General features: G+C 52.7%; 1 long non-coding RNA gene across 1 annotated transcript; it reads left to right on the forward strand.

Moving 5' to 3' along the window:
• Positions 1–4,427: 4,427 nt before the first annotated feature.
• Positions 4,428–6,382, forward strand: LOC127460893 (uncharacterized). The gene is made up of 3 exons (XR_007899894.1): positions 4,428–4,497; positions 5,206–5,295; positions 6,074–6,382. It is a non-coding gene; the product is annotated as an uncharacterized LOC127460893 (long non-coding RNA).
• Positions 6,383–10,423: the final 4,041 nt, after the last annotated feature.

The following is a 10,423-nucleotide window of genomic DNA, read 5'->3' on the forward strand; positions in this document are numbered from 1 at the left end:
TAGAGCTCCTGGACCAGGTGACCTGTGAAAAAGGTCCCATTTTGGCCTGGAAATATTCCAATTTGTAATCCCCCAGGGAATAAGCAGAGTGGCCTGACATCTCTGCTCCATCTGGAGTCAATCTGCATTGACATCAATCTGCTCCAAGAAAGGCAGTGGCCCCTCCCTCTCTGGAAAGCAAAGCTCAGGCTTTGGGTTCTGAGTGGTTCAATACCTGTGTGTGTCCATGTCCATGGGAGGAACTGGTGACCCTGGGATGGTTCAGGGAAGGCTTTCCCTCCCAACAATCATTAATGTTGGAAAAGCCATCTAAGATCATTGAGTCCAAGCATCTAAACCTCACTTGTTGCTACTTGAGGCCATTTTCTCTGGCCCGAAAAGCCTTTCACTGCCCTTGCTTTCCAGAAATGGAGAGTTTACTGAGGGACGCTAAGATCGTCCCTGTCTTCTGTGGTTTTTCTTCCCCCTGTGCTCTCCTCTCCTGACACTGACCCTGAGCAGTCACCACAAGCACCCTTCACCTCTGCAGAGCAAAGCTGTTCCCCAATCCCAGGGGCTCCTGCCCAGCCCTTGTGTCACAGGACGTGTTGCAGGAGGATAAGGATGACATTGCAACAGCCCCAGGAGGCCCCTCAGCCTCTGCCACTGCAGCAGGGAGGGATGAGGGGCAGCCCCAGCACCCCCACACTGATGGGGCACTGCCTGGTTGGCCAAGGGCAGTTGTGCCAGCAGCAATAAGGGCATGTCCCACCCACCAGGAGGGGTATAAAACCAGGCTGTTTTAGGCAAAGCAGCATTCCCTGACCCCAAGGGCATCTGGAGCCAAGTGATTCCTGTTGGATTTGCTGCTGCCTGAACACCAAGACCTTCATCTGGTAGGTGACTGTGGGGTCTCTTTCTGGAAAGCTGCCCATTCAGATTCTCAGCTCAGATCCCATCTCCACAGATTCACCTAAAAGACAAACAGCTGGAAGTATCCAGATGTGCTCTTAGGCCATCAGAGATGTCTGGGAAAGAGAATAAAACCCTTTTATGAGTCTAAGAGCTGAGAACATGTGGTACATGAAACTGAGCTTTCCTAAGTAGAGGAGAGACTGGAAAGGTGCCTGGATACTGCAGGAGGGACCTGAGAGCTTCTTGATGGGCAAATAGAAACTTTCTTTGGATTGAATGGGCAAGAATTGGGGTCAGGTGTGCAGTCTGTTCTCTGGGGAAAGCCTATGGAAGACCTTAGACAAAGTTCTTGGAAAAGGATCATCTTAGGTAATGGATTTCCCAGAGACTGAGACATGAGGAAACACTCCCAAGGTTTGCAAGGTGGCACAGACCTCAGAAATGTTCTTAAGAGAAAGGTAGAGGAAAGATCATGTGCTGTGTTTGGAGGCAGCCCCTCTGCAGTTTGGGGAACCCCAGTGCCCAGGCTTCTGCACCCCCTGGGGTCCTCCATGTCCTCATTGCCTTGGTGTGCCCTTTGCAGCCCTGTGAAGACGTGGGAGTGGTGGATCAGCCATGAAGATTCTGTACCTGCTCTTCCCCTTGCTCCTCCTGCTGGTCCAGGGTGCTGCAGGTGAGAGGGAAAGAGGGGATTTAGGGGGAGGTCTGAGCCCCCAGAACTGGAGTTTTCCATGGCCTTGGATTGACCACAGTACTTAGAAGGATGCAAATGTTGGGGGGGATTGAGGAAAATGGAGTTTTTCAAGTGAACTTCCAACAGATACAGATGTGGGGCGGGTAGAGCCCCTGTAAATAGAAGCCTGGCTTGTCCTCATGGTCAGGAAGGGGGTTGGTTTCAGGCTCCAACTCTGCACCCAGATGTTCCTCTTTAAGTGCCTGAAAGATGTCCCTTCTCATCTTGTGATGCATCCATCTCATTACCCCAAGGCATGATTCATGCAAGGGCTGGGCAAGGACTTTCCCTCAGAGGTCACACCAATCATGGCACAGCCAGGACAGGCATGTGGCATGGGAGGAGTCCCCTGCTTTCCAGCTGTGTTGGGGCAGGCAGTGTTGGGAATGCAGCTGGGCAGCCAGCAAGGCTCTTCCTTGACCTCATGCTGGTCCTTCCCACTCTCTGCTCTTGTGTGCACCCAATATAGGGGGGAAAAGTCCTCCTTGCAATGGAAGATGTGTCTGTAGGGAGTTTTGAGCTGAGCCCATCTGTTGGCCTGAAATTCACGGGAGGTTTCAGCTGTGCTGCACAACACACAGCTCTCCCAGATTGTCACTGGAATTGTTCTCTGTGTGTCTTTGCCCATGGAAACAGGAAATCCAGATAAATGCATACGGCAAAGAGGAATCTGCACTTTTGGGGGTTGCCGTCCCCCTACAGTACCAATTGGACAATGCTCAGAAGACACTTTCTGCTGCAAAAGGTAAGGACAAGAACCCTGGCTGAAAAAAGATTTTCCTCCTTTTTCCACAGAAACATCTGTTAGAAATTTCTTTCTAGCTAATGCTTGATAAATAATCTCCTGCATTTATGGTTGGTGGGAGAGGCCCAAGAATGAAGGCAAAAGCCCTCGTGGGTTTGGACCAGACCAGAGTGGGGCTGCAGGAGCCCCAGGTCAGCCAGTGCCTCCCAACTCTCCTCCAGTGCCAGGAGGCTCATTCAGGCTTTGCAGAGGACTCACCAAAACTGCTAAAGAGTGAAACATTTGCTGTCCTTGGGCAGCACCCAGGACATGATCCAGGTTTTGCTGCATGTGCACAGACTTGGAGTCAGGGCTGTCACCACTGAGATAACCCAGGTCCAAACTGTCTGCACAAAGGACTGGAGCTCACCTGTGCTGAGCCTGAGTCTCCTGCACCACAGACTGGATGGTCCTTGTGGGGGAGGTGGGAGAGAGTGGGAGGAAAAGTTACAAGAGATAATGTGCTTCTCTGCTTTCTGCTTACAGTTTTCAGGGTTGAGACCCTGAAATGTCCCAGCAGGACGTCCCCCTCGCTTCTGGCTCCTGGAACCACCTCCCGATGTCCTTTCCTCTCCCTGCCTCTGCCATGCCCAGCTGCTGGCACAGCAGCAGTGGCAGCTGCTCCTGCTGGGTGCTGCTGGGCTGGAGACATCTCATGCCAGCCGTGGGGTCTGTGGGGCAGAGGCTGCTTTTCCCAGCTTGAATAAAGATGAGCAGTTTGGCATTGCAGGGCTGGGCCGTGTGTGCGTGTCCTTGGCATGGAGGCTGTGCTGTGCCTGCTGGCTGTGGGGGTGGCAAAGGTGGCTTGGTGTGAGGAGAAGCAGCTGGGGATGCTGGGGCTGACCAGTGTGTGTGTCCCTGGGGATGCTCGTGCCTGGCAGTGGAGTGGGGACACAGAGCCTGTCAGTGCCTGTTGGTGCAGGGTGTTTGTTGTGGGAGTGATGGAGCAATTCTGCACATGGTCCCATTGGGAAGTGGTGCCAGTGTCCTGCCAGTCACAGATGTCCCCTGTCCCTTACAACCCCAGGTTCATGTGAAGAGCTGTGCTTGGTGTATCCCTTGAGTGGGCATGGCCATGGGTGCCCACACGACATGTCCCTGATGCTGCTCCTTGTCCTGTTCCTCTGTGCTCAGCCCTCCTTGCTGTGGACAGTGCAGGAGCTGTGCTGCTCCACACCCAATCCCACCAGGCAGGAGGAGGAGGAGGTCATAGAGCTCCTGGGCCAGGTGACCTGTGAAAAAGGTCCCATTTTGGCCTGGAAATATTCCAATTTGTAATCCCCCAGGGAATAAGCAGAGTGGCCTGACATCTCTGCTCCATCTGGAGTCAATCTGCATTGACATCAATCTGCTCCAAGAAAGGCAGTGGCCCCTCCCTCTCTGGAAAGCAAAGTTCAGGCTTTGGGTTCTGAGTGGTTCAATACCTGTATGTGTCCATGTCCATGGGAGGAACTGGTGACCCTGGGATGGTTCAGGGAAGGCTTTCCCTCCCAACAATCATTAATGTTGGAAAAGCCATCTAAGATCATTGAGTCCAAGCATCTAAACCTCACTTGTTGCTACTTGAGGCCATTTTCTCTGGCCCGAAAAACCTTCCACTGCCATTGCTTTCCAGAAATGGAGAGTTTACTGAGGGACGCTAAGATTGTCCCTGTCTTCTGTGGTTTTTCTTCCCCCTGTGCTCTCCTCTCCTGACACTGACCCTGAGCAGTCACCACGAGCACCCTTCACCTCTGCAGAGCAAAGCTCTTTCTCCATTCCCGGCAGCTCCTGCCCAGCCCTTGTGTCACAGGACGTGTTGCAGGAGGATAAGGGTGACATTGCAACAGCCCCAGGAGGCCCTTCAGCCTCTGCCACTGCAGCAGAGAGGGATGAGGGGCAGCCCCAGCACCCCCACACTGATGGGGCACTGCCTGGTTGGCCAAGGGCAGTTGTGCCAGCAGCAATAAGGGTATGTCCCACCCACCAGGAGGGGTATAAAAACAGGCTGTTTTAGGCAAAGCAGCATTCCCTGATCCCAGGAGTGTCTGGATACAAGTGATTGCTGCTCGATTTGCTGCTGCCTGAACACCAAGATCCTCATCAGGTAGGTGACTGTGGGGTCTCATTCTGAAACCTCCCCATTCAGATTCTCAGCTCAAAGCCCATCTGCAGAGACTCATCTAAAGGACAAACAGCTGGAAGTATCCAGGATTATTATTGGGTCATCAGAGTTGTCTGGGAAAGAGAATAAAAGCCTTCATATGAGTCTAAGAGCTCAGAATATGTGGAAGGTGAAACTAAGCTTTTCTAAGTAGAGGAGAGACTGGAAATGTACCTTGATGTTGCAGGAGGGAGCTCAGAGCTTCTTTCTTGGGGAAGTAGGACTTTGCTTGGCAAAGTAAGGAAACACTTTTCCCACTGCAGTAAAGTGTTTTCCCATCGTTTCAGGCTTTCAGGAACTCCAAAGGTTGATTTCTGTTTCCCTTTCTGGTCACCAAGACACTTCCCTGTCCTCTGGTTCATCCCTGGATCGGGGCTGCACGGGGCAGGGGTGGCAAGTGTGGGGCTGGGGAGTGTCTTTGATGGGAATCCTGGGACTGCTCTGGAGTTGGGGATGGGCTCGGCGAGCTGGGAGGACTTTCCTGATCGCAGGGAAGAAGAAGTGATTAGGCAGAGTGTTTAGGGCATGGGTTTGATCCATGAAGCCTAAGGGAGTAAAAGATCTTTAGTTCTATAGGGAAAGTCTGTGGAAGATCTTAGGAAAAATCATTGGGAAAGGATCATCCTCACTGCCTTGGTGTCCCCTCTGCAGCCCTGTAAAGAGCCAGGAGAGGTGGATCAGCCATGAAGATCCTGTACCTGCTCTTCCCCTTGCTCCTCCTGTTGGTGCAGAATGTTGAAGGTGAGAGGGGAAGAGGAGAGGTGGGGAAACGTGATCCTCCATCATTGTGGCTTTCCATGTCCCACCAAGTGACCATGTTAGTTGGAGGGATGCAAAGGTTAGCAGGGCTTGACATGTTATTCCAGTAACCATCCAATAGCACACAGATTTGGGATGGAGAGAATCCTGGAAGGTAGAAGCCTGGCTTCTCCTGTGCATCAGGACACAGTTGATTTCAGGCTTCAACTCTGCACCCAGATGTTCCTTTTTCAGGGTCTCTTGCCCTGTACAGGGATGGGAGAGAGAGCCAAGACTGTTTAGATTGGTGGGTTGCCTGAGGTACAAAGCTGTCCCTTCTCATCTAGTCCTGCATCAACGGAGTGTCCCAAAACCTCATTACCCCAAGGCAAGATCCCTGCAAGGGCTGGGCAAGGACTTTCCCTCAGAGGTCACACCAATCATGGCACAGCCAGGACAGGCATGTGGGTTGGGAGGAGTTCCCTGCTTTCCAGCTGTGCTGGGGTAGGCAGTGGTGGGAATGCAGCTGGGCAGCCAGCAAGGCTCTTCTTTAACCTCATGCTGGTCCTTCCCACTCTCTGCTTTTGTGTGCAAAATTTAGGGGGAAAGAGTCCTTCTAGGTGAGACATGTTGCTCTTGAAGCTGTGTCTGTGGGGAGTTTTGAACTGAGCCCATCTACTGGTCTGAGATTCATGGGGAGTGTCAGCCTTTCTGCAAACCTACACAGCTCTCCCAGACTGTTGCTTTAATTTTCTCTGTGTGTCTTTCCCCATGGTAACAGGAATTAAAAATGCATGCCAGCTCCTAGGGGGATACTGCACGTTTTGGAAGTGCAAGTCCGGTACAAGATTTATTGGACACTGTTCAGCATTCACCATTTGCTGTGAACGGTAAGGTCTGGATTCCTGGGTGAGGAAGGTTTCCTTCTTTGTCCATAGGAACAACTGTTCAAGCTTTCTTTCTCACCAATGCCTCATAAATACTCTCCTGCCTTTATGATTTGTGACAGATGCCCAAGAATGAAGGCAAAAGCCCTGGTGGGTTTGGCCCTGCCCTGAGAGGGGCTGCAGGAGCCCCAGGTCAGGCAGCACCTCCCCACTGTCCTGCAGTGCTAGGAGGGTCCTTCAGGTTGGGCAGAGGACTCGCCCAAGGCACCAAAGAGTGAAGCATTTAGTGTCCTTGGGCAGCATCTGTTAATGGAAACATCCTTTCCAACCCTCCAGGAGCCAACTCTGGCAGCCACACTCACACCACTGAGCTGGGACCGAAGCCCCTTTGCAGTGAGTGGCCCCAGTGAGCCCACGGATGCCCAGCTTGACTCCCTGCACACCCCACACCCACACAGGCAGACAAGATTCATTCCCAGCTCAACCCCAGGTTTCCCAGAGCAAAGTCTCAGATGTCTGCATCCTCCTTGCAATAATTTAATCAGGGTGTAACAACGGAGGAACAACTCAAACTGGTGCCTCTGAAGCTGTGAACCCAACAAAGGAAATACTGTGTTTTACACCATCAGAGTCTAAGTGAGTCAGATTCTGGGGTCAAGAGCTCCTACCATGTCACTGAGTGTCCTGACACCTGCCTGTGCCAGAAGTGCCTGGGCCCTTTGTTAAGCAAAAGATGGGCAGTTCATGGCCTCTTGCCTGTGGCTCCCACAAGCCAGAGCTCAATTTATAGCTGCACCCTCAGTTCCCTGCACTGCATGTGCTCCTGCACAGATTGAGAACATGATCCAGGTTTTGCTGCATCTGCACAGACTGGGAGTCAGGGCTGTCACCACTGAGATAACCCAGGACCAAACTGTCTGCACAATGGACCTTCACTGAGCCTGAGTCTCCTGCACCACAGACTGGATGGTCCTTGCAGGCGAGGTGGGAGAGAGTGGGAGGAAAAGTTACAAGAGATAATGTGCTTGTCTGCTTTCTGCTTACAGTGTGCGGGGTTGAGACCCTGAAATGTCCCAGCAGGATGTTCCCCTCGCTTCTGGCTCCTGGAACCATCTCCTGAGGTCCTCTCCCCTCCCTGCCTCTGCCATGCCCAGCTGCTGGCACAGCAGCAGTGGCAGCTGCTCCTGCTGGGTGCTGCTGGGCTGGAGACATCTCATGCCAGCCGTGGGGTCTGTGGGGCAGAGGCTGCTTTTCCCAGCTTGAATAAAGATGAGCAGTTTGGCATTGCAGGGCTGGGCCGTGTGTGCGTGTCCTTGGCATGGAGGCTGTGCTGTGCCTGCTGGCTGTGGGGGTGGCAAAGGTGGCTTGGTGTGAGGAGAAGCAGCTGGGCATGTTGGGGCTGACCAGTGTGTGTGTCCCTGGGGATGCTCCTGCCTGGCAGTGGAGTGGGGACACAGAGCCTGTCAGTGCCTGTTGGTGCAGGGTGTTTGTTGTGGGAGTGATGGAGCAATTCTGCACATGGTCCCATTGGGAAGTGGTGCCAGTGTCCTGCCAGTCACAGATGTCCCCTGTCCCTTACAACCCCAGGTTCATATGAAGAGCTGTGCTTGGTGTATCCCTTGGGTGGGCATGGCCATGATTGCCCACACTACCTGTCCCTGATGCTGCTCCTTGTCCTGTTCCTCTGTGCTCAGCCCTCCTTGCTGTGGACAGTGCAGGAGCTGTGCTGCTCCACACCCAATCCCACCAGGCAGGAGGAGGAGGAGGTCATAGAGCTCCTGGACCAGGTGACCTTTGAAAAAGGTCCCATTTTGGCCTGGAAATATTCCAATTTGTAATCCCCCAGGGAATAAGCAGAGTGGCCTGACATCTCTGCTCCATCTGGAGTCAATCTGCATTGACATCAATCTGCTCCAAGAAAGGCAGTGGCCCCTCCCTCTCTGGAAAGCAAAGCTCAGGCTTTGGGTTCTGAGTGGTTCAATACCTGTGTGTGTCCATGTCCATGGGAGGAACTGGTGACCCTGGGATGGTTCAGGGAAGGCTTTCCCTCCCAACAATCATTAATGTTGGAAAAGCCATCTAAGATCATTGAGTCCAAGCATCTAAACCTCACTTGTTGCTACTTGAGGCCATTTTCTCTGGCCCGAAAAGCCTTTCACTGCCCTTGCTTTCCAGAAATGGAGAGTTTACTGAGGGACGCTAAGATCGTCCCTGTCTTCTGTGGTTTTTCTTCCCCCTGTGCTCTCCTCTCCTGACACTGACCCTGAGCAGTCACCACGAGCACCCTTCACCTCTGCAGAGCAAAGCTGTTCCCCAATCCCAGGGGCTCCTGCCCAGCCCTTGTGTCACAGGACGTGTTGCAGGAGGATAAGGGTGACATTGCAACAGCCCCAGGAGGCCCCTCAGCCTCTGCCACTGCAGCAGGGAGGGATGAGGGGCAGCCCCAGCACCCCCACACTGATGGGGCACTGCCTGGTTGGCCAAGGACAGTTGTGCCAGCAGCAATAAGGGCATGTCCCTCCCACCAGGAGGGGTATAAAACCAGGCTGTTTTGGGCAAAGCAGCATTCCCTGACCCCAAGGGCATCTGGAGCCAAGTGATTGCTGCTCGATTTGCTGCTGCCTGAACACCAAGACCTTCATCAGGTAAGTGACTGTGGGGTCTCTTTCTGGAAAGCTGCCCATTCAGATTCTCAGCTCAGATCCCATCTCCACAGATTCACCTAAAAGACAAACAGCTGGAAGTATCCAGATGTGCTCTTAGGCCATCAGAGATGTCTGGGAAAGAGAATAAAACCCTTTTATGAGTCTAAGAGCTGAGAACATGTGGTACATGAAACTGAGCTTTCCTAAGTAGAGGAGAGACTGGAAAGGTGCCTGGATACTGCAGGAGGGACCTGAGAGCTTCTTTGTGGGCAAATAGAAACTTTCTTTGGATTGAATTGGCAAGAATTGGGGTCAGGTGTGCAGTCTGTTCTCTGGGGAAAGCCTATGGAAGACCTTAGACAAAGTTCTTGGAAAAGGATCCTCTTAGGTAATGGATTTCCCAGAGACTGAGACATGAGGAAACACTCCCAAGGTTTGCAAGATGGCACAGACCTCAGAATTGTTCTTAAGAGAAAGGTAGAGGAAAGATCGAGTGCTGTGTTTGGAGGCAGCCCCTCTGCAGTTTGGGGAACCCCAGTGCCCAGGCTTCTGCACCCCCTGGGGTCCTCCATGTCCTCATTGCCTTGGTGTGCCCTCTGCAGCCCTGTGAAGACGTGGCAGTGGTGGATCGGCCATGAAGATCCTGTACCTGCTCTTCCCCTTGCTCCTCCTGCTGGTCCAGGGTGCTGCAGGTGAGAGGGAAAGAGGGGATTTAGGGAGAGGTCTGAGCCCCCAGAACTGGAGTTTTCCATGGCCTTGGATTGACCACAGTACTTAGAAGGATGCAAATGTTGGGGGGGATTGAGGAAAATGGAGTTTTTCAAGTGAACTTCCAACAGATACAGATGTGGGGCGGGTGGAGCCCCTGTAAATAGAAGCCTGGCTTGTCCTCATGGTCAGGAAGGGGGTTGGTTTCAGGCTCCAACTCTGCACCCAGATGTTCCTCTTTAAGTGCCTGAAAGATGTCCCTTCTCATCTTGTGATGCATCCATCTCATTACCCCAAGGCAAGATCCCTGCAAGGGCTGGGCAAGGACTTTCCCTCAGAGGTCACACCAATCATGGCACAGCCAGGACAGGCATGTGGCATGGGAGGAGTCCCCTGCTTTCCAGCTGTGTTGGGGCAGGCAGTGTTGGGAATGCAGCTGGGGAGCCAGCAAGGCTCTTCCTTGACCTCATGCTGGTCCTTCCCACTCTCTGCTCTTGTGTGCACCCAATATAGGGGGGAAAAGTCCTCCTTGCAATGGAAGATGTGTCTGTAGGGAGTTTTGAGCTGAGCCCATCTGTTGGCCTGAAATTCACGGGAAGTTTCAGCTGTCCTGCACAACACACAGCTCTCCCAGATTGTCACTGGAATTGTTCTCTGTGTATCTTTGCCCATGGAAACAGGAGATCCAAATGAATGCATACGGCGAGGGGGATTCTGCGCTTTTGGGGGTTGCCGCTACCCCACAACACCAATTGGAGGATGCTCAGGAGTCAGTCTGTGCTGCAAAAGGTAAGGACAAGAACCCTGGCTGAAAAAAGATTTTCCTCCTTTTTCCACAGAAAGATCTGTTAGAAATTTCTTTCTAGCTAATGCTTGATAAATAATCTCCTG

This window comes from Manacus candei, unplaced genomic scaffold (genome assembly GCF_025592945.1).
Source record: "Manacus candei isolate 608988 ecotype Guabito, Panama unplaced genomic scaffold, ASM2559294v1 h1tg000007l, whole genome shotgun sequence".
NCBI classification, from domain to species: domain Eukaryota; kingdom Metazoa; phylum Chordata; class Aves; order Passeriformes; family Pipridae; genus Manacus; species Manacus candei.